General features: G+C 39.5%; 1 long non-coding RNA gene and 1 pseudogene across 1 annotated transcript; one reads left to right on the top strand and one right to left on the bottom strand.

Annotated features, from left to right (window-relative positions):
- Nucleotides 1–351: 351 nt before the first annotated feature.
- Nucleotides 352–1,764, top strand: LOC113642835. Its single transcript, XR_007140554.1, has 2 exons — nucleotides 352–748; nucleotides 1,450–1,764. It is a non-coding gene; the product is annotated as an uncharacterized LOC113642835 (long non-coding RNA).
- Nucleotides 1,765–7,988: 6,224 nt separating this feature from the next.
- LOC113642771 lies at nucleotides 7,989–9,983 on the bottom strand (annotated as a pseudogene).
- Nucleotides 9,984–23,491: the final 13,508 nt, after the last annotated feature.

The raw sequence follows: 23,491 nt of genomic DNA, 5'->3' as shown, positions 1-23,491 counted from the left end.
TCATTAAAACATAACATTGAACTGCTTATGTGAAAAGGGCAAAAGAAGCAGTGTAGCATGACAAAGCACTGCTTTTCACCTGGTGAAAAGTTACCGGATAAGCTACATTATTTTAAGAAAATGTACTGCAATGCTACTAAAAATGTAGTTAGGCTACATTTGACTGTTAGGTCAGAAAGTGTTACTGAATACATAATCAGTACATAATTTGTAGCACAAAAATATGTGCTAATTTCATACCCATGTCTGTAACTCCTGGAGCTGCAGAACACCACTCACGTGATCATCCCAACCTGCAGCCAACCTCCAGTCAAGCTCCTGTCCTTGCCCACAGTCACCTGATTACTAATCTGTCTGTCTGATTGCAAACACTCACCTGTTGCAATCAGACAACTCTCTTGGTTACTCAGACTGTCAAACACATATTGTGAAGTCTGATACATTGTATGTGATTATTCAAAATCTTTGATTAGTGCTTTTCCTGTGGACTGCTTCCTGTTTAATGTTCAGGTCTTGTCTAGATTCTGTAGTTTCTGCCTTTTTTTAAAAAAACATTTGCCTGCTTCACTTTTTTAAGGATTGCCTAACACGTTTGGCTGTCTTCTGTATTGTTTTCATTTGCATTGTTTTTCATAAATCTTGGTTTGGCAGCCTTGTGTCTGACTGCCTCCTTAGGACATTGCTGGAAACATGAAGACAGCAAGTTCTAGCAACATTCTCCAAGCTTTCTCTGCTTGAGGCTGTGTAGGTAAGTGCTTGAGCCCAGCGCTGTAAATGACGTGTTGACTCTGTAACTGACTTCTTATTGTATACTTTGACACACATGACAGAAATCCTTCCGTGTCAAAATTTCAAGACCTATTTCTATGTTTATTGAACTCCTCATTAAATCAGTTTTCTCTGTACCTAATCCATTCCAAAATTGTTCCACCATCTCTCTTTTCTTTGTCACTGAGGAGACCAGATATTTAACAGATTTGGCATCATTTGGCAGTTTGGCAATGAGGGCATCCATTAATGGACCACATTCAAGCACTGAATAAAAAACCACTGGGCAATTGGGTCATCACCCATTAAACTGCTGAGCTATTTCTCTTCACAAGTGTTCTCTACATAGAAAAGATCTCTGTGCATATAATCCACTAATATCCCCACTGTACTTCATTTCAAAATCACAAGCCAAAAATCTTATGCACTGAGCAAAAAATCTAAATCTAGTCCCTTCGCTATGATGAGAATGGCTTGACCCATCCCTGTTCACCAGCTTATCTACAGAGTGCAGTGAGCTCAGAAACTACCCAAGTAATTATAATTCCTAAACGTTATGTTCAATTATGTGTTTAGCAAATTCTATTCTACCACTGCACAGAATCTATGACTGTGCCATTGCTTTGTTCTCAGTAACTCAGTATATCAGCCAAATCAGTATGCTCTTTCTGACTTCCACAGAAACAATGCCATTAAGGAAAGCATTAAAGAAAGTAGCATCCTACATCAGACTCTCCATCTCCATCTCCATCTGCATCCTGGTGGTTCTTCCTCATGCTGAAAATGGGAGGGAGCATACAGATGCCTCCACATGGATTATCAGTGATGGAACCAGATTAGGTTAAGGATTGAACGATAATACCTACTTTCCCTAGTGCCCTCAGTTCTTAAACAGCTTAAAACATCCACCATTTTCACAAAGATCTACCTGATTAAGTGTTTAGAACCTAGTTTGGAACAGAAAATACAATAAATGAAAGACTGGATGCAGTACAACCTTAGATCACTCTGAATAATTGATTGTATGTATGTTATATGGATTGTTTAGTGCTCCCTCTGCCTTCCATGCAAAATTCATGATTGCCTATATGGATAATAAAAATGAACTAATCTGTAAAAAAAAAACATCTCCATATCTTTCAACGGAGGTGTCAAGCTTATGTCATCCAATCAAAAGTGTTTTGTCATGTATAAAGCCAAGCCCAAGCAAAATTACTAGGGTTTGCCTATTTCTACTGAAAATAAATTATAAACCAAATGACCAAGTAGTTAAGCCCCAAAAAGTAGTTCATGCTGCTGTAACTCTAGGTTGAATTTGGTAGCACTTTGTTGTCTGTAAGTTCATATAGGTGCACAAACATAACAAACATGCCCACAGCACCTGTATTGCTACATGATATTGACAGATCTGCAATGAGAATAGGAGGAATCACCTGTCGTTATAGTCACCATCACCTCCAGCATTTGAAAGTGTAGATCTAACAATTCCAAATTATCAGGAAACACAGGATATATTAGTGATTTTGACTCCTCTTTCTCAACTAGTCTAGTCCAGAATAGGAAAGTAGATGGACATAATGTATCGGGATCTTTTATAGGCTACCCACTGTGCTATTTGTACACAGCAAGGAAATCTCCCTTTGTTCTGAAGGAAAATGCTCTGACAGTTTTGAACATAAGAAAGTAGAAGTCTTACCCTGACCTTCAGATAATTATGCCAGTGCAATCCTGTCAATGACAATTTTCTCTCTGTCATTTTACTCCATAATCTGCTGCCTCCAAATACAATATTTTATGTAACGGCAATATACAGTAAGTGTTTTTGTATTTGGCCATTGATGTGTTAAATTGCTTTGACTTATTGCTACCAACAGACTAACATCAGCTAATACAGCTAAGCAACACAAATTGCTCTGCATCACTGTTCTATCAATGAAACAAAAATGATGATGTGTGAGGTCAAGGGAAAAACGGAAAGTGCCGTTCTGAAAAATTGATAAGGGCACTTCATCAATTAATCAGAGCTATAGATGAATGGTTTTCATTGCAAGCTAAGCAAAAATGCGTGGCGGTCTTACTAGTATAAACTCTTACTAGTATACAAAAATGAAGGAGACGAGGGTCACAGATGACCTACTGTTAAGTATGATAACAGTAGTATAAACAGTTTAACAAAATAAATACACATATTATATTCATTTGCAGATTCTGTCAGTATCCCAATTTTCATGGTTTGGTTTGTTTTGCTGAAATGATCTTGAAGATGTATCTCATGAAAATGTGAAAATTAAAAACAGAAAATAGTTCTGTTTAATATATAAAAAAATATATGGTTAATCAGAATTAGACTTAATAACTGAATTTGTATAAAACCTATACAGCAGATATAGAGAATTTGAAAATATTAGAGTACTATTCACTTGCTATTATTTTCTGCTTTGACATGACAATCACAGCAGCGTTGATATTCAGCACCAATTCCAATTGCTACATCAGCTGTACAGACACTAATGATGGAGCACAAGCAAACATAGCTTGGAACACATCACAGAAACTACAGGTTATAATCAGCACCATACAATCAACAGTCAGTGTGGTGTGCCTGGGCATTTCTACAACATACAGCCTATACAACCTATACTGCCTTTTAAGAAATATTAAAGTTAGTGCAAAGTTTGAAATGTATCATTTGTAATGAAAACAGCCATCTGGATCAATACAGACAAGCCTAGTCATCTACCTGTTTTTAAACAAAAGCACTTCATTAGATTTCAAGCCTGACATGGGAATCATTCACCACTGTGGGAATGGATTAATTAGATGCTGTTAAAATAATTAGGTGACATCCATAATTCATCCATGGTAATATCAACTCATGAATTTTCATGTGTTTGCCATGAAAAAGATAAAGGCGAAAAAGAAACCTTGTCGGATGCAGAACTTCAGTATTGAGAAACCTTGCTGAGACCTTTAAAGCTGGTAAATAACTGTCAGTGTGATTAGAGCTGGCCCAATTTTTTTTTCTTTTTTTTTTAATTGTGACCACATATTTTCTGAAATTTCATTCATGTATACTCTTGACAAATTGTTTTTTTTTTTGCCTCTTAAGAACTTATTTCTGTCTAATTTTCAGTGGATTTGGTGAGTCTGTGCCCATGAGAGCATCAGATTCTTTTTGTTCTTGGTGGATAGATGTGGAACTCAATTTGGTGTTATGCTGTTGTAGTTCATCCACCTCAAGGTTCAAGGTTTTGTGCATTCTGATATGCTTTTCTGCTCACCGTGGCTGTAAAAAGTGATTATGTTACTACAGATTTCCTGTCAGCCCAAAAAGGTCTGGTAATTTTCTTCTGATCTCATTAATCAAAAAGGTGTATAAGCCTGCAGATTTTTTTTTTAATCCTTGTTGCACATAGAACAAGAAAATAATACAGTACCTATAAGTATAAGATTCTGCACAAGATTTTTTTCAAGCCATAATTTTCTTTAAATCACAGAATTATTATGTTAACACACCGTACAACTCTAAAAGTGTATCTTAGCATAGAAGCTAAGCTGTAGCCATGACAACAGAAAAGACTTGCAGAAATGAATGGATTGAATAGAAGCCAAATAAATCCACTACTGTATTTTTCTGTGAAACACCATCTGGCCTTCACTTTCAGTTATGGCTGCCTGCCATCACATACCCACTGAAAACAGTTTGGAGCACCAGCAGGGGTGGTTCTAGGATTTGTTTGATGGGGACGCTTAGGGAGTACAAACCCATTAACAGCATGGTCTTGTTGCAGCATTAACAGGATGGTCCAGCACAGGGCATACGTGTGTGGTGAGCTCGACAAATTTCAGACAAAGCAATAATATACTTGTCTTGCTTTATTTTTTATACAATGATTATTAGTCTACACAACATGGCATGGTGAGGCAATATGAAAGCAATATCAAGTTAAATGAGGCCAGTGTGATATTACTTCAGGCAGATTTCTAAAAATAAAACTAACCCAGGATTCTAAAAGAGTTATTTTCTGTGGGACATGTTGCCTGTCAGTTCTGCATTTTGTTCTCTCAATCATTTTTAAACCAGAACAAATAAAATAAATATAGTTATTAAATATTTTTATTACTATTATTACAAACATGGAAGCATTTTTGAGGCACAAAATCAGATGTGCCAAACAAAGACCATTCGATTTTGAATAGTTGGGAATTCTCTTCGTTTTTGCTTTTTTCTCAGAGACTGCTGCAGTTTCTTTATATGTGTGTGTGTGTGTGTGTGTGTGTGTGTGTGTGTGTGTGTGTGTGTGTGTGTGTGTGTGTCCCAGACTGTAGCAGTCATAAAATCGTTCTTGAGGTAACAACTGGACTAATCAACAAAGACAATTAGATTTTGATTTTTTATACAACAACAGTACCTTACTGCACAATGAATTAAACAATAACAAAATGAACAGCTTCTTCATTTGAATTTGGTATTTCATTAATTTATTCTATTGACTTTAAGCTTTGTGTCCTGTATAAGCATTGCATTAAATGGCAAGGTATGATTAACTTTGTTTTTTCATCATTTATGTCTTACATTCAAACAAGAAATCAACCATTGATCTTGGCATCCCAATGTACCCATGTCTGAGTAAAAAGAGCATTAAAAAATGGGTTACACCATATTACAGCCTCTGATACCTTCAACCAATGAATGTCAGACATTTTCTGCAATATTTTGTCTCCTGACAGGTTATGAACCTCTCAAAATTTCCTTGAATCAATCAACCTATGTATAAATCGAATCTCTTCATAATTGATAGCCAACCACATTACTAGGCCTTATCTCCATCTAATCCTGAGAAACAGAGCTATAGCTTTTTTAAGCTACAACTTTAAAGCAACAAGTATAGATTTCAACAATAGAAAAAAAAAAGAATAGATTTCAACAATAGAAAATCAAGATACTCACTTTTCAGAACTGTCAATAATATATAACTGTAAATATAGTATGGCTGTGTGTGAGCAAGATTAGATTTACATGCACAGGTGGAGTAGTTTCATCTATTGCAGGTGTGACTCTGCATTGTTAAGGCTCCATTACCATCTGTTTTAAAAAACCCTACAGCAGCCTCATCTTTTTTTCTCTGACCAAAGTTTGATTTTACAGACATTTGTCACCCCTTATTATGACTTGCTGTATTTAATCAATTAAGAGAAAATATTTCTGGCAATTATGAAATAGCAGATGGCTGAGAACAGTCTTTAAACTAATGGGAGTTTAAAAATAGAAAGAAATCTAAGCAAATGAAAGCGCACAAGCTTATATGCAACAACATCATGATTTTAGTCTTCTATAAATCAATTCATGATCCAATAGCTTGAAAATATCACCATGTTTGTCACAAACATCTGGGCTGAAATCTTTTAGTTCTTGGTAATTTATAGCTATCTGGATGCTAGAACTTTTATTACAGAGGAGATGCACAATATATTTTATTACAGATGTCATCCTGTAACTCCTGTAACAGCCTGGGTAAACATGACAGTTTAAATTTTTGGTAATAAATCTACCTCTTGTCATTACAGTATGAGCATAGACAATCTCATTAGTGTCTGCCAGCTTAGGACTTTGGCTCTCGAAGAATTTTTTTTGTCATATCTAAGCTTTGCTTCATTTGTAAACCAAACAATGATTTCTAAATTCTAAATGATTTGCTATTCAAAGTTGAAGTTATGTTTGGTGGCATGATAAATTTGGGGTATTTTCAACTATATAATGTTTGAACCCCCGGTGGTCCAGCAGCAGGATCCTGTGCTCTCATTGTCATAGCCCGGGTTTGATTCCAAGGAAGGGAACTAAACCAGCCATTGAGGGATTAACTCTCAGTGCTGGTCTCAATCCTGGATAAAAATGGGAGGGTTGTGTCAGGAAGGGCATCCGGCCTAAAACCTGCGACAAATCAAACACGCAGTCTGGATGATACAAAATAATTGTTTAAATTCTTCTTCTTCTTTTTCTTCTTCTTCTTCTTCTTCTTCTTCTTCTTCTTATTATTATTATTATTATTATTATTATTAAGATTTACAGATGATTAATGTTACCATTTAACCATGTCTATTAATTCTTATAGATTACTAGATTATTCATATTCCCTGCTAATACAGAAGTCATTGTTATGTAGGTACAGTAGCCTTATAGCAGCAGAAAGCTGTGCAATAAACATGCCTTGGCTGATCAGCTCCTTTCTGGGTCAGGGTAAAATCGCACAGTAAAATTTTAAAATCATTTGGGTTACTTAACGTAATCCCCGGTTCTTTGAGAACAGAGTGAGGTGTTTCACTATGGGAATCACTTTGGGCGTGACCAACTACGGAGGCTCTTATGACACCACGTCTGTCTTTGACAGACAGGTCGACCTGTGACCAGACTCCGCCTTGCCTATATCAGCCAGGTCGACCCCTGTCTACGTCATTAACGAGATTTCTTCCCATCCAAGTGCAAGGAGGGAAGTGCTGGTGAAACTCCTCACTCTGTTATCAAAGAACCGGGGATTACGTTAAGTAACCCAACGTTCATTTTCTAACTTCGCTCGGTGTTTCACTATGGAAGATATAGACAGCTCCCAGATTGCACCCATATTACTGTTTCCAAACAGGTACAGTAGTACCGGCTCCCAGCACTGCGTGTGCTAAAGATGGTCCCGAAACGTCTAGCCTATAGAATCGCACAAATGTATGCGCCGTTGCCCAACTCGCCGCCGAGCAAATGTCCCGAACGGAAACTCCTCTGAGTAAAGCCCACGATGTGGCCATACCCCTAGTGGAGTGGGCTCTCAAACCCATAGGGGGCTGAAGACCCCTGCAACCATAAGCCACAGATATCGCCTCCACAATCCAGTGGGATAGCCGCTGTCGAGATAACGGCTTCCCTGTGTGAGGAGTAGCCCAAGACACAAACAGCTGGTCACAAGTTCTGAAACCAGCTGTCCTGTCCACATACACCTGAAGAGCCCACACCGAGCATAATTCATGAAGTTTCTGCTCCTCCGGAGAAGAAAACGGTGGAGGATGGTGGAGGAAGCATAATATATCCCTAACCGAGCACTGAAAAGGGATAATCACTCTCCGCCCACACCATTTTTCAAAAACACGCCATTTATTGCTATAAAGAGCGCGGGTAGAGGACGCTCTCGCACTCTGTATAGTATGTATAACTGACGAGGGCAAGCCAGCCACATTCAGATTCCACCTCTCACAGGCCAGGCCCAGAGGGCTAACATGTCCGGATGAGGATGGTAAATCTCCCCCCCGTCTGAGACAGGAGATCCCTCTGTGGGGGGAGGGGCCATGGCTGCCCCGACAATAGTTGGACTATCTCCGCCACCCAATGTCGGGATGGCCAGCGCGAGGCTATCAGAATCAATGACAGACACTGCTCCCTCACTCTGGCTAAAGTGGGGGAGATTAAGCTCAGACGGGGAAATGCATACAGAAGCACGTCCGGCCACCGATGGGCCAAAGCATCCACACCAAACGGTGCATTTGCGTCCACCAAAGAGAAATACAGAGGGCAATGAGTGTTTTCTTGCGAGGTGAAGAGATCGACGGCAGCCTGACCGTACCTCTGCCATACCTGGCTCACCACCTGAGGATGGATTCCACTGCCCGTAAAGGGGATTTCCCCTGGCCAGTAAGTCTGCCCCTCTGTTCAAGATCCCCGGAACGTGAGTCGCCCGGAGAGACAGAAACCGTGTGTAGCTCCACATGATCAGCTTCGTCGCCAACAGATGCAGCTGAAGGGAGCGTGTGCCCCCTGACGGTTGATGTAAGCAACCACTGTGGTGTTGTCCGTTTTCACTAAAACATGCCGACCTCTGAGGAAACTCAGAAAATGTTTCAGTGCCAGCCACACCGCCAATAGCTCCAAATAGTTTATATGTTCGTGCATCAGCTGTGGTGGCCATGCGCCGTTCACAGTTCTGCCCATTAGGGTTGCTCCCCAACCCTTTAAGGATGCGTCCGTTGTCATAGTTACTCTCGATGACACCGCCTCTAAGGGAATTCCCGATCTGAGCGTCACAGGGCCTTTCCAGTGTCTGAGCGCTTCGACGCACGCATGATTGACTCTCACCGGTCGGCTGAGATGCCGGCGAGAGCACAGACGCAAGCGCGCGATCCAGCGCTGAAAATCCCTCATTTTGAGTAGCCCCAAATGCACTACCGCAATCACCGAAGCCATAAGCCCCAGCATTCGTAAACACAGCTTGTACGGGACCACTCGTCCCCTCTGAAAACGAGCGAGACATTGTGGGAAAGACGCAATTCTCTCTTCCGTCAATTGACTTGATACGAAAAGGAGTCCAAGTTGAGCCCTAAATACTCCGTATGTTGAGAGAGTACCAGCCGGCTCTTTATCATGTTTATCCTGAAACCCAGGTCTCTGAGGTGATTCAGGACAATCTCTGCGTCTTTTATGGCTTGCTCCATTGACGATGAGCATATCAGATAATCGTCTATGTAAGACAATATCCTTATGCCCTTGTCCCTCAACGGGAACAGGGCTGCCTCCACACATTTCGTAAAAACCCTCGGGGCTAACAACAGCCCGAACAGTATAGTTTGAAATTCGTATGCTGTGCTCGGTATGCAAACCTGAGGAATTTCCTGTGAGACGGATAAATATCTATGTGGAAGTACGCATCCGCCAAATCGATCATCACAAACCAATCGCTTGGACGAATCGATTGACACAGCACCTTGTGTGTCAGCATTTTGAATGAATACTTTCTGAGGTGCTTGTTTAATACAAGAAGATCCAAAATGGGATGGAGGGCTGCGCCGCCTTTCTTTGGAACTACGAAATAACGGGAATAGAAGCCCTGACGGCTTTCCTCCCCGTGTATCACTCTGATTGCCTGCTTGTGCAGGAGGGTTTCGATTTCGGCCGTCAACACACGAGCCGATTCTCCCTCGGCCACCGACATGATCAGCCCATTGAAACGAGGCGGTTTCATGGCAAATAGGAGTCTGTATCCCCGTGAAACTGTTGCTAAAACCCACTGATGAACCACGCATGCGTGCCTGCTGGCTATGCGGGTTGAGAGAAGGCCCCCGTATGCTTCCGCCACACCATCGTCGTGCAGTGATGATGTCATCACATGCGCCGTGTGGGCTCCCGCTGACGGGGAAGCGAGCACTGCCCCCAGCGGTGGGACTGGGGGAGCGCATTTCATGTCTTTGCATTTTCCAGGGTTTTTTAAACATATCGCACTCCGCATTTATTGTCCTGTGTCTCGAACCCGGGGAGCATATCGCCCTCAGCCCGTGGCTTGGCTGCGATAATGCATGTTTTATTATCAATTCCCCTGTGTGTGAGTGCTTGGTGACACCGCACATGGCTCTGACCTCCCTCTCTTCGCTGAACTGGAGGAGAGCGAACATAATGAACCCTTATCAAACTCAGAACAGAAAGGCTGAACTCCCGCCTTCTTCTCTTCACCGGCGGAGAGAAGGACCGGGGAAAACCTGTGCGTCAGGTCGCATGCTTTTTCTTCCTTTCCTCAGAGTGGGGCAGACAGTTCCTAGCCACGGTGGCCGCAAAAGAATGCTTTCCCCAAGGTCCGGAGCCATCCGGACGTGGTCGCTGAATGACCTGTCCGCTGTAAGCAGGTCTCACAGCTCTCACGGCCATCGGCCTCCCTCTTGATGCTGCGGCTGCTGCAAAGCCCTGCCGCGTCGGCTGAGAGGGTGGTCGCGCCGCCTGCTTGCGTGGCAAACAGAGGTGAAAAGCCTCATCCTCCTGTTTTCTGAGGGTGCGGGTTTCTCTGATTTTCTCGAGAGCGGGCCCGAATAAGCCTTAGTTGGGTCGTAAGGGGCATCCATCACCTCCGCTTTCTGAGCGTCGCCCAGGCCTGACAGGTTTAACCACAGCGCTCTCTCACCTGACACGGCCAGGCCCATTACGTGGCCGCAGCCCTGAACCGCACCACGTGAGGAGCGCAAAATCAGGTCTTTCACAACACAGATTTCGTCCCAGACTGCCGCCCCATCTCCCCCAAAATCTCCGCTTGATATGCTGACAGTAAACATACGGACTGCCCCACGTATTTGTACATCCTCTGAAAGGTCGCGGCGGTCAAACGGTCTGTCTTACTCGGCAGTGAAAACTGCGATGAGGAGGAAACAGATTGTCGATTCGGAGGTGGAGGTGATACGCCACCGAAGGCTCCACTGCTGGGGGTCCGGCCAACCCCAGCTCCTCCATCCCCTGAATCTCCAACATCGAGTGTCCCTTTAAGCTTACTCTTAAAGGGGCTAGACCAATATCGAGACATCTCCTTCATGCACGCAGGCACGACAGGCAAGAGCTGTCTCACTGCTGAGTGGGTCGGCAGCAGCCTTTTCCCATCGTAAAGGTCTCTCACGGCAGCTTTGGCGGCTGGCCAGGCTAGGCCCAGCTTCGCCACAGCCAGTTTGCACACTTCGTGCAGGCTACTGTCAGCAGGGGGGCCGAATCGGTCGTGCTAGGTGGTCTAGACTGTTGGACTGGGAAGGGGGAATTGTCTTCCCCCTCTTTGTCATCCATGCCCAGATCGAGGAGGTCAGAGTTAGCATTGCCATTTGCGTCCTCGTCCCCCAGTTCATCATCCACCTGCATGAGCAGGCCATCGAACCGCGGAGGCATGTCCGGGGACTCGGCTTCCATCATGTCCGCCCAGCTCTTGCTAGCTTGCGGCAGATGGGCCATATCTGTCGAGGCAGCTTCAGACAGACAAGGGTCCTGCTGGTTAGCCACCGACACTTTCAGCCTCCTTTCCAAGATTTTCACCGGCAATGACGCACAGTGAGCGCATGTCTGCAGGTCCGCTAGCAACGTCTGAGCGTGCTTCGGGCCCATACACACCATGCACATAGGATGAGGGTCCCTGCCCGAGATGGTAGCTCCACATGATGATGGACAAGGACATGATACAGCCTCCTTAGTCTTCGACTCATGCCCTTTGGCGGGGGTAATTGCCGTCGACATAGTGCAGTCTAAAGACTCGTCACAACACGTTAGCCTCTTAGACTTTGGACTAAACCTCTGATAGGTCTGCCTTGATGCGTAGACCAAAGCAAATGAGATGCTTCCTACCGCTGTAACTAAATACGCAGCAGGAGGTAAGAATAGCTCGCCACGACGCGGACGCTATTCCAAATGTAGGGTTGTCACTTACCACAATCCCTCTACTGATGTCGCATTCGGCGACAGAGTCCAATAACGGTCCGTCTATTGAACAGTTAAGCGAGATCAGCAAGTGGGGATGCGCTGAGAGAGCTTGCTGCAGTCTCCCATGGGAAGAAAGCACGAATGACGTAGACAGGGGTCGATCTGGCTGATATAGGCAAGGCAGAGTCTGGTCGCAGGTCAACCTGTCTGTCAAAGACAGACTTGGTGTCATAAGAGCTTCCGTAGCGATTCCCATAGTGAAACATAGTGAAAGTTAGAAAAAGAACCATTAATTCTTGTTCATGCAAATAGTTCACTAAACCATCTCTCTGACATGTGCAATGTATGAATTGGTGTAATTTGTACAGGCAAAGTGAAACATTCACATGCACACAGCAACATTTAACTCATTTAACTCAACATTTAATGAGTTAACACACAGACTTTGGTCTATTTCCATTCCACCAGCTAGCCAGTATTTTGGTAAAAAGGGTTAAACACCAAAATTCAACATCATCCGTGCAACAGCCTGAAAAAGAATATGTTTTACATCTGCATTCAAATGTGTGCACCTTAATGTGTGCGAGTCGTCTTCCTCCACAAAGTCCAGGTCAAAATAAATGAAATGATGATAAACTACAGAACGGTTATAAACATATTTCAGGATTAAATTAAAGCCATTTCTCTTAGATGGTGATATACAGTAATATCCATGTTGTCTGTCTTCCACAGCCTTATTTTGTTTTATATTGTTTATTAACTACTGAATCAAATGGATTACGAGATATGAACAATAATTGCTAGAATTATATTGTAATACATTTTCCCATTTACTTCAATGATGGGATGAAAGAATAGAGCTTCTCAACATTTGGTGATCTTTCCATGTACACCAAAGAATTGTGATTGCAGTGATGGCTCAGCTTTCTATGTGTTTTCTTTGCAGAGATGATGGCGTTGGGGGGGGGGGTGTTGGTTGTAGTGCAGATATATTAATTTATACAATTCTCCTTTAATGGATTATTTTCTCCATTGATATCTGGCTTAAGCAGCAGCTTGATGAAATTTCCTGGCACAAATGTAGTTTTTACTTTGGATAAAATCTGCTCAATGATCTCTGTTGATGAAGATTTTTCCTCTCTTTCCTCTTGCGTCATAACACAGACTTTGTTCATCTTTTCATTTGTCACTTTGCTCTACTTATGTACCTTAGTTTCTTTGTCTCACCTTCGTATATAAAAAGTGAACATAGATGAGAAAGTTTAAATCAGTAGAAGCAAAGCATTTATGCAAGCTCTTTTCTGACACAATATAATCCTGGTAAAACCCATTGTTACGTACATGAATTAAAATATCACTAAAGCAGCATTCTAAAATTCTTCATAAATATACTTAACATAGAAGTCACATGAAAATGAACTATCTTTCTGAAAAAGAGAAATCTTTACATTTGTAGAGAAGTCATTAACATTTAATTTTTCATTGGCAATCACTTTATAAAAGATAATTAAAAACATTTACAAAGCAATCAGTTGAATAAGATCTGAGTAAATTCTTATAGAAGTATATCCTAGTTCTTCCAAAAGTATATTGCGATCGATGGTATTATTTACAGCACTGGGAGAAAATCATTCAATGATCAGTATCTTTCTCTCCAACAAGATTTAACATCAACATTCTCCATCAAACAACAAAAATAACCCATCACAAGACATGCATTTTCAGTCAGTTTTAAGAAATACAGTATACTTCATTTCATCTTGTGAATTTACCTGGATGAGCAAGATCACGCAATTATTAGCAGTCCTGTTCTGACATGTTTCTGTAGTGAATGTAGTGGGTTCAGAGAACAGCTCGCTTTAACCATCTTGGCTTTTTCCTTTACTTGTGAATGATGACATGTTGACCAAAAAGCAGAAAAATGCTGTATGCTATAGTGACAGAAAAAGTAGTTCCTCAATGTTTAGTCTTCTGTAAAGATGTGAACTCACCCCATGTTCATTTTCTTTAAGCCCATGCTTCCAAGATTGGCAGTTTAAAAAAATTAATCAAGATGGACTCATGCAAAGTGAAATGAAAGGAATTGGATTCAAAATTAACAGCAGTCAGTAATGAATCCCATTTTAAAACTTGGCTATTTTTTATTTTTATTTATTTATTTATTTTTGCTAGACAGCTTTTATTCACATTTGATGTGACTCCTGCAATAAAGCCCAGTTATTTATGGGTCCAACAGTCTGAGCCCAGCTGATTCAGATGAAGACCTTGTGGTTTTTTATTTAATGTTTTATCGATTAATTTTGTAAATGAATCAATTGACCTTGCAGCATTTCATGAAGGTTGTGTCTGTTATGTCCCCTACAGTACTAATTAGACCATATGGTAGACATCAGCCCAACTGTTGACAGGAGAAAGGCCTCAGACCTGCCCATACAGAGACTAGCCACTGAATGGTGGATGTCATGGATCAACACGGTCTACAGATGAGCTGCAGCTCCATGGTTTTACTGGCTCCTTGCATCTGAGATCAGTAGAAACACTATATAACACTTCATATAATTCAACCAGCAATATGATGCAAGTTACTTCAAAATATATAAATTAAAATACAGAAGAATATGAGATGTTTGTGGTTGTTTTTCTTGGCAAGAAGTGAGCTGTGTATGATATAATATTTATGTTTTCTTCTTGAAACTTGCTTGTAGTGTAGATAACTCCTTATCTTCTGGCAGCTGGAATTTTGATAATAAGAATGCAACCGGAGTCAGTATTTTACATCTACAAATGTGCACATAGATACATAGCTCATGAAAACATTGTGTGTGCTCTCTCTCTCTCTCTCTCTCTCTCTCTCTCTCTCTCTCTCTCTCTCTCTCTCTCTCTCTCACTCACACACACACACACACACACACACACACACACACACACACACACACACACACACACACACACTCACTCACTTCCCACTGGCACCATTAATCATTTTTGCATTTCTGTCTATTTAGCCAATTTTCATACATTTCCCAGGAACAAGTATACCCAAATTCACAATTTCATGTTAGTAGTTAATTGGCAAGCATTCATCACAATAACAGTCTAATATTCTGGGGCCTATCAACTACAAAAAACCTTTTTAATTTTACTGGCAATTAAGGCTTTTTTTCATCCCAGTCCTGTCACAATAAATATTCCACGGCTCAGCATCGTTTTATGAGTGTTTTAGAATTTGAATCAGTAATGACACTGAGAAAAGTGAGTGATACATATACTTCAATAATTTAAAAAAAAAGCTTCACATGAAATGTAATGTCTCAGATGGAAGGTTGGAACAATTAATATTGAATTGAGTGACTCGTAAAACCAAACTTTATTTTGTGAACAGATTCGTTGTTCTTTCTTTGCTCATTTTCTGTGAGATGCTGCTGGGTATCTTTTTGAAATCAACTGCAATAGGGAGAAAAATAAAGCAAATACTAAGGAAGTGCAGAATCACATAGATTTTCTCAAGTAAATGTTTTCTAGAAGGGGGCAGTTCACAAGTAAATTACAACAAATCTGTTTGGATGGCATAAAAATGTACTGTAGAATGTGGGGGATATTGCATAGACCTCTGCTGTTACATGACCAGCAGCGATGGCACATGGAGACATGCAATAACCTTCACCCACTCTGACTGGTAGCTGTTGTGTGATGGGCAGAACTGCCTGATGGGAGTGAATTGGGATAGATAAAAAAGGGGAAAAGTGCAATACAGAATAAAGCAGTCGTATAGAATAGCCTTCTACAATCATTTCTACATTGGTTTTGCTAGCTCACAGCAAGTTATACCCAATGTGATAATCATAGTGCTCATTAAAGACAACAGCCAGTTCGGTGTGCCATGTGTGTAATATTAAAATAGCCCTGAAGTATAACCTTTTTGGAAACTTCTTTCAAGAACACGAGAGAGAGAGAGAGAGAGAGAGAGAGAGAGAGAGAGAGAGAGAGAGAGAGAGAGAGAGAGAGAGAGAGATTTTTCAAGATTTTTATTTGTCACATACACAATTATATAGGGCATATATAACCAGCAGTGAAATGTGAGTCAGGTCCGCTCCATGAAAATTGCACTTATTAGAGAAACACGACAATGAAAGAATGAGATAAAAGTAAACAATGAAAAAATAATAAAAAAAAATAATAATAAAAAGAAAAATAATGTGCATGAAAATAAACTGTAGTTATAAATATAAGATACACAGGGATGTACAAGGCAATGTGCATATGTGCATTATACTCTCTCTCTCACATTTTCTACCGCTTTATCTGAACTACCTCGGGTCACGGGGAGCCTGTGCCTATCTCAGGCGTCATCGGGCATCAAGGCAGGATACACCCTGGACGGAGTGCCAACCCATCGCAGGGCACACACACACTACGGACAATTTTCCAGAGATGCCAATCAACCTACCATGCATGTCTTTGGACCGGGGGAGGAAACCGGAGTACCCGGAGGAAACCCACGAGGCACGGGGAGAACATGCAAACTCCACACACACAAGGCGGAGGCGGGAATCGAACCCCGACCCTGGAGGTGTGAGGCAAACGAGCTAACCACTAAGCCACCGTGCCCCCGTGCATTATACTAAAGTCTTAAATATTAAGATACCCAGGACTGTGCAAGAGGCACAGAGAGAGAGAGAGAGAGAGAGAGAGAGAGAGAGAGAGAGAGAGAGAGAGAGAGAGAGAGAGAGAGAGAGTTTGTTTCCATCAACCACCTTTCAGGCAATGTTATTGAAAGGACAGCAACACATTTATTCCAAAAGATCTGTTTTTGTTACACTTTCATACATTTAGTCTTTATCCAGTGACCAAAAATCACACCTCAAACTAGAGGAAACACTTTTAGATTTAAGCAATTTTCAATGCATCTGCCATTTCCATTCAGCTACATAAAACATTGTAGATGGGAACCTCATTATTTTCACAAAACCTTTTGTATTATTCTCTCTCTTGGAGTATTTCTCTCTCGTCATATCTCTCAGTTTATGTATTCAAACAATTCTATAAATAAACAGCTTAAAAATACAGATTCAGTAGCTCGACTTTTTATTCCAATAGACCTGTGACACGAACGTATCATTGTAGAATGAGTTTGGGTTTATATTTTTACAGATTTACATTTTAACTGATGATCCACATTCCCTTCACAAGCCTTATTAATCAATTCCCAAGTTTTGCTGATACATTCACATTTGTGTATAAATGTCATTGCTGTATGTATCTGACAGGAGTGCAAAACGACCAGCATCCACACATTTTTCAGATCAATACTGTTACCTTTATGAGCCACATGTATTCTGAACAAATAGCAGAATAGCACCATATAGGTGAGACAATCCATTACTACAGTAGCGAAACCCTTCAAAAGATAAAGATAAGCAAAGATAATTTGCTGTGGGGCGCTACTGTGGAGTTGTTTTACACCTTTTAGGGCATTTAAACGTTTTGAAGCTAAATTTCTCAGAGTTAGGCTTTAGCACTTCAAAATGATCTCCATCAACTGCTTTTACAAAAATGCCCATGAGAGAAAACACACTTTTATCAACTCTGGGGTCTGCATAAGAACATTATCCATAATGGTCTCAAAATACAGTGAACAGAAGATTACAGAACTCTGTCATTTCAAACTGTTTCTCTTAATGTGCGATTCACAAAGGTTTCATCTAATATGCTTTTGATTTTACATGCTACTGAAGGACTTCTTTTTTATTTTCTTTCATCATTATGCTTCATTTGGATTTCCACACTCTGTTAGAATCCCACTGTTGATCATTTCATCTGAACCCTTGTAAACAAATAAACGGTACATATTAGTCCAGATAATAAAATAAGCAATGACAATAGCTATATAACAATAGCTACTGTACAACATTACATTTCATGTTTCAGTGTTTCATTTTATAAGTGTATTAAAGAATAGATCATATAGAAAGATCTGTTCAATGGGACGGAGGAACTTTTCATGCTAGTTAGTGGTCAGATACATAAAATTAATAACATTAAGGTGTAGAGCTTTGTGCTTACATCATATTTAGCAACTGCCTGGTCAAGGTAATTAAAGTTTATGTTAAGAAGCGAGTTTATGGTTTAATTACAATCCACAACACCATGTATTTATACATCATATGACTGTATATAGCATAAATTACCCTCAATATCCATGTGGTTTAAATAGGACCAGTGGAGACACAGTTACATGTTGTCCACCTAATTTACACTCACTGGTGGAAACACTGGATTATTCCACACTAACACATGCAGGCTGCACTTTTCTCTTATCATGCTATGTCTTTATGTTGCCAAACATTTGGGATGTAATGAATGAAGCATAATTAAATTTACCCATCTTTGTTGGGTGTACATGAATTTCTATGTGACATTCAATTTAGCAAGCACAAAGAGAGCCAGAAAAGTTAATTCAATAGTGATAGGCTGGAAAGCTGGGCTATTGTCATGACACCTATTGTGGACAGTTAAATAATGACCTGTATTGTAAAATGGGGCCACGATTCAATCTGCAGTTCCCCAGGTGCTCCAAACATCAGCAGGGGAATCTTTTATTAACAGCTTTTCCACAGCCCACCTACTCTTAATGAAAGCATTCCATGTTACTATATCATATAGCTATTGGGAGATTTACTTATCCATTTCTCAGTGTGATCGTTTCTAAGAGGGGAAAGATTATCACAACTAGCACTGACTTTTTAAATAGCACAAGATAGTTATTATTGGACCCACCTGCATTGAAAACAGTGCTGACCACCACTTTAAGGCATTTTATTCAGCTCCCAAACACAATTATTATTATTATTAATATTATTATTATTATTATTATTATTATTATTATTATTATTATTATTGTTGTTGTTGTTGTTGTTGTTGTTGTTGTTGTTGGACAAATTGTTCAACAATTTTAGCTAGCAACATTTTCTCCCTTATTTTATATCATCAACCCTCTGCCTTTTACAGGCCCTCAATATTTCAAAATATCCTCTTTTAAAAACTGCTAAAGCACAACAAAAAATATCTTCTAACCTCCAACCTCAACAAATGCACAAATTGTCATTAATTTCTGGAGTACTGGGAGAATCTAAGCTGATTCAGCAGCCCTCCAACAGGCGTTCTCTTGTCATTTCTTCAGAAATTGTTTTTTTTTTTTTTTTTAATGTTTAGTCAAGGTTAACTTTATAGGTTGATAAACTGTAGCTGCACCTGTGGTACATTATGAACAGAGATGCGTTGCTCAAGGGCTCATACCATAAAGGTTTGTCTTCATATATGCTTTAAGTTTAGCCTTGACTTCACAGCACAATACAACCATAGTCATTTCTTTTTCCCTTCCCTTAATGTGCAAAGACCTGCATATTTTCAGCATATTGTACTGCACATATTCACATCACACCTCATACCTCCTAACTTTCAGACAACCTTACAGTGGGATTTGCATTTAAATGGCCATGAATGGACAAGGCACTCTGAGGGCTAATAGAGATTTCACCTGCATTACAGATGTCCTCTTCTTCAGTCCCCCTTCAATAAATCTCTCAATAAAAAGCACTGTATTTCTTAATGTTGAATATACAAACCCTATTTTCTTTCTCTCAGAAGCAGAAAAAACACTACTCATTATAAACTGGCAAAAGGCTAATGCAGAAACATGAATTATTTGCATGAACCACCTGACATGACCTACATTTAACAAGTATATGTCATATTAATAGGCATAAGGTTACTTATGCCTAACCAATATACAGTAGGAAAATGCTTTAAGACTACATGGGAAGTCTACATAGCTTTCCCTGAAATCTCATTAAAATGCAGTAAAATATTGTAACCAAAGTGTCTATATTATTAATCAATCTCAGTAGTAATCAATATTCTAGGAAAGCTAATTATTTCTTTGTTTAACATGAACCATTTCTTGTGAAGCTTTAATTTTTTTATTTTTTTATTTATTTTTTATTTATTTATTTTATTTTTTTATTTTTTATTTATTTTTATTTATTTTTGGGGGGGGGGGGGGGGGGGGGGGGGGGCTAATATTCAGCTATTGAAGCCTGTGCTAACCCTCTTGCCCAGATTCACTAAGAGTGATTGGAGTGTGGGTGGGTGAATTTAGCTGAAAAAAATAATCTCAACGTTTACGGAACAGTGTGCTTTTTTATTGTTTTGCCTCTGGATGAACAGCTTCCACAGATGATTGGCTTCTAGTTAAAAAGTTCTGCCCCATGGAGAGAGATACCAATCAGTAAATCTGTGATATGCATGATTGGCATCTTAAGCTTTGAATTGGTTGAATGTTGCTATTTTTTGTAATAATAATAATAATAATAATAATAATAATAATAATAATAATAATAATAATAATAATAATTTGCATTCATTTGCTGAATTATTTGTTTATACATCTATCTAGGTGTCACATCCTTTTTCAGCTACCAGCTTTAGCTGTTTTGCACGAAACACAGCTAATACATTTCTGATGTTAGCCTGATTTTTGTGTGTTTTGATGTTCATACTTAATGACACAGGGGACAGACAAGTGGACAGACCAATGTCCAAGATTTTAATTCAAAATCCAAGATGCAAACGAGGTTCCTATTATGTTTCTTTATTTGCCATGTTTATCCTTGGTCTCAGATTCCAACCAAATTCCTGCGACAAAGATGTTAGATATATAAAGATGTGCTTTACTTATTTTAATAACCACTGGCCACCAATAAAATCCTTTTAGTATTAATGGTCAATAAAAAAATAATATTTCAAGTCGATTCTAAACATGGAATGACTGGCTGCAGACACCAAACTATTCAGAACTGACATTTCCAGTCCTGCTTTTTTTTCAGAGCAAATCAGTGGGCCCCTGTCCTCAGACAGCCACCATGTGACCACTAATCCATTTCTATAACCAAAAACCCATACTGTCTGCTCTGTTCTGTAGGGGAACAGTGGATAAATCCAAAAGTTCAGCTCTGGCTCCTCATGAGATGGGTATTGATCTGTTGCCTCAACACACCTCAGCCTTGCAATGCATTGTGAAAGGTTCAGGCTGTAATCCTTAGCATGGGGATGGAAAACAGACTGGAGAGCCTTTTCAAATCCACTGTCAAGCCAAGGCTAAGAGCAAAAAACACAAATCAATTGTTATTATGGTGTCTCAGATGATGACTGCCACTGTTACATGCAGGATGCACCAAGAAAGGACAGTCAGGGCCTACAGATGGTCTGAACAAGAGCATAAAATAAATTGAATGAAATATAAATTCAGGAGTTGTCCAGTAGTCCAGTAGTTGTCCAGTAGTCACGGTCAGGATTAGCATACAGTATAATAAAGGCCAGATGTACATATTTAAAGTGTACATGCGGTTTGTGGTTGCAAAATGAATTTAGACTGTGCCTGAAATTATTGTTCAGTTTACTAGAGGTGTACCCTACAGTACGGTAACTGCACTTTACGTAAAGCACAAATTATGTTTTAAAGACCACTGAATCACTGGAAAAGGTCAGCCATCACGTCATAAAAAAAACGATTGGTACTAAAGCTAAAATGCAAGTTCAGTAAAGTAGATAATGTGTAAGTTAAGTTCTTATTAAATGCAGGGTCAGTGCAATTAAAAAGAATGATATGCAGTGATTGACAATAGAATTAACAAAAGGTATTTTGTACAAAATTGTACCCAAATGGCTTAAAGTATGTGGATACCTGACCATCATACCAATATGTGAATCTTCTCCAAACAGTTGGCACAAAGTGGAAATCAATTCAATAGAATGTCTTTGTATGTTGGAGCATCACTATTTCTCTTCATTAAATTTAGAGATCTAAAATGTTCCAGCATAACAGTGATCCTGTGGACAAATCAAGATCCATGAAGACATGGTTTTCCAGTGTTAGTGCGGAAGAACTTGAGTGAACTGCACAGAGTTTTGACCTTTGGTATGAACTGGAACACTGAATGCCCTCAGGCCTCTTCACCCAACATATGTGCCTGACCTCCCTGAATTTCTAATGGCTGAACAACCACACTGAAATCTAATTAACCTCGAATGAATGGATAGTGCAGAACATTTTACTAGTAACCATACATGACCACTTATAGATGCAATCCCTGTATATTAAAAACACTTCCATTTTTTTAACAGAGCTTAAAAATATGTCCCTTCAGCCCACATTTCAGCATTTTTATTCTGATAAAAAGATTCAGAGGCTTGATTAAAACTGTTTCAAAAACAGTTTCCTTTCTCTGGTGTTCATAGAACTCAATTTATAACTGCTCTTTAGAGTCTTTTGCAAAGCCCTGGTTCTTTCAGTCAGAGCTGCTGTAATGTTTGCACAGATTATACTGCATCAATATTAAGTATCCATCCCTAAATCTATCAATGTGTATTAGTGAGTTAATGTACAGCAAGCAGAAATGTATTCAGAAACTTGTTTATTTAATATGCTGCCAGTGAGTAACTTAATTAATACAGTAACTTTACTATACCGTGTTTTTTCAGAAACCGTAAGAATTCAAGTCCAATTGGTTCAACAATATATAAGTGGAAATTGCAATGAATGCAATGTCCTCATAGACTAATGATTAGAATTCAGAGAAAAGAAAGCAGTCACTTAAATAGTTGAAGGATGACCTGAAAGCAGCAAGAACAATTTGCAAGGAACACAATTATATAGAATGTCTTTGTATCCCATTTATCCTTGCTTAATTCAAGTGTACAGGGTTGATTTGTTATGTTTTAATTAACTTTTCACTTGCATATTGTCAAACCAATTAAACTGGGAAGTTTAAAACCCTCATTGTAAATTACAAAAAAAAAAGTGTAAAATTGTAGAAGTCTCCATCACCTTCACCATGACTATTATTTGCGTGAAAGACAGCAGTTAATCAGACTACGTCTACACTAATCCAGATTCATTTGAAAACAGCATTCCACACTACTATTTTTAAAAAGTTTCTAATTCACACAGAAACATCTGAAAACCCTTACACCCCTGTACTGTGCATGTTTAAAAGGTACTTTGACGAAAGAAGATATTGACGTACATAATTTCTGCCTGTCATTTATTTACTTTCTGGCTCTTTGAAACGTTGCAGCAATGTCGAGGAAAGGGACAGAAAAAGATTTACTGACATACTGATAAAATATTATCTTAGAATATTATATTATAATTAAATATTATTGTCTGAAATGGTCTCATAAATAAGTCACATGACTACAATTGTGTCATTGTTTCTGAAAGAATCCGAAAACAACGTTTTCAAATTTATCCACTTTTGACAGCATTTTCAAAAATCTCCAGTTTCGTTTACAAAAACGCCATCTCAGTGTAGTGAGAAGGACGAAACGGAGAGAAAAGTATGTGGTTTCAAACAAAAGCGCATTGTTGTGGACATAGCCTCAAAAAGCTACATTAAGACTTGCTTAAATATGCTTAGATACTGTATGGTAGCCAAGTGGTTAAGGTTTTGGGCTACCAATCGGAAGGTTGTT

This window comes from Tachysurus fulvidraco, chromosome 5 (assembly GCF_022655615.1).
Source record: "Tachysurus fulvidraco isolate hzauxx_2018 chromosome 5, HZAU_PFXX_2.0, whole genome shotgun sequence".
Taxonomy (NCBI): Eukaryota; Metazoa; Chordata; class Actinopteri; order Siluriformes; family Bagridae; genus Tachysurus; species Tachysurus fulvidraco.
The sequence above is the reverse complement of the archived record's forward strand: the minus strand, read 5'-3'. Positions and strand labels throughout refer to the sequence as shown.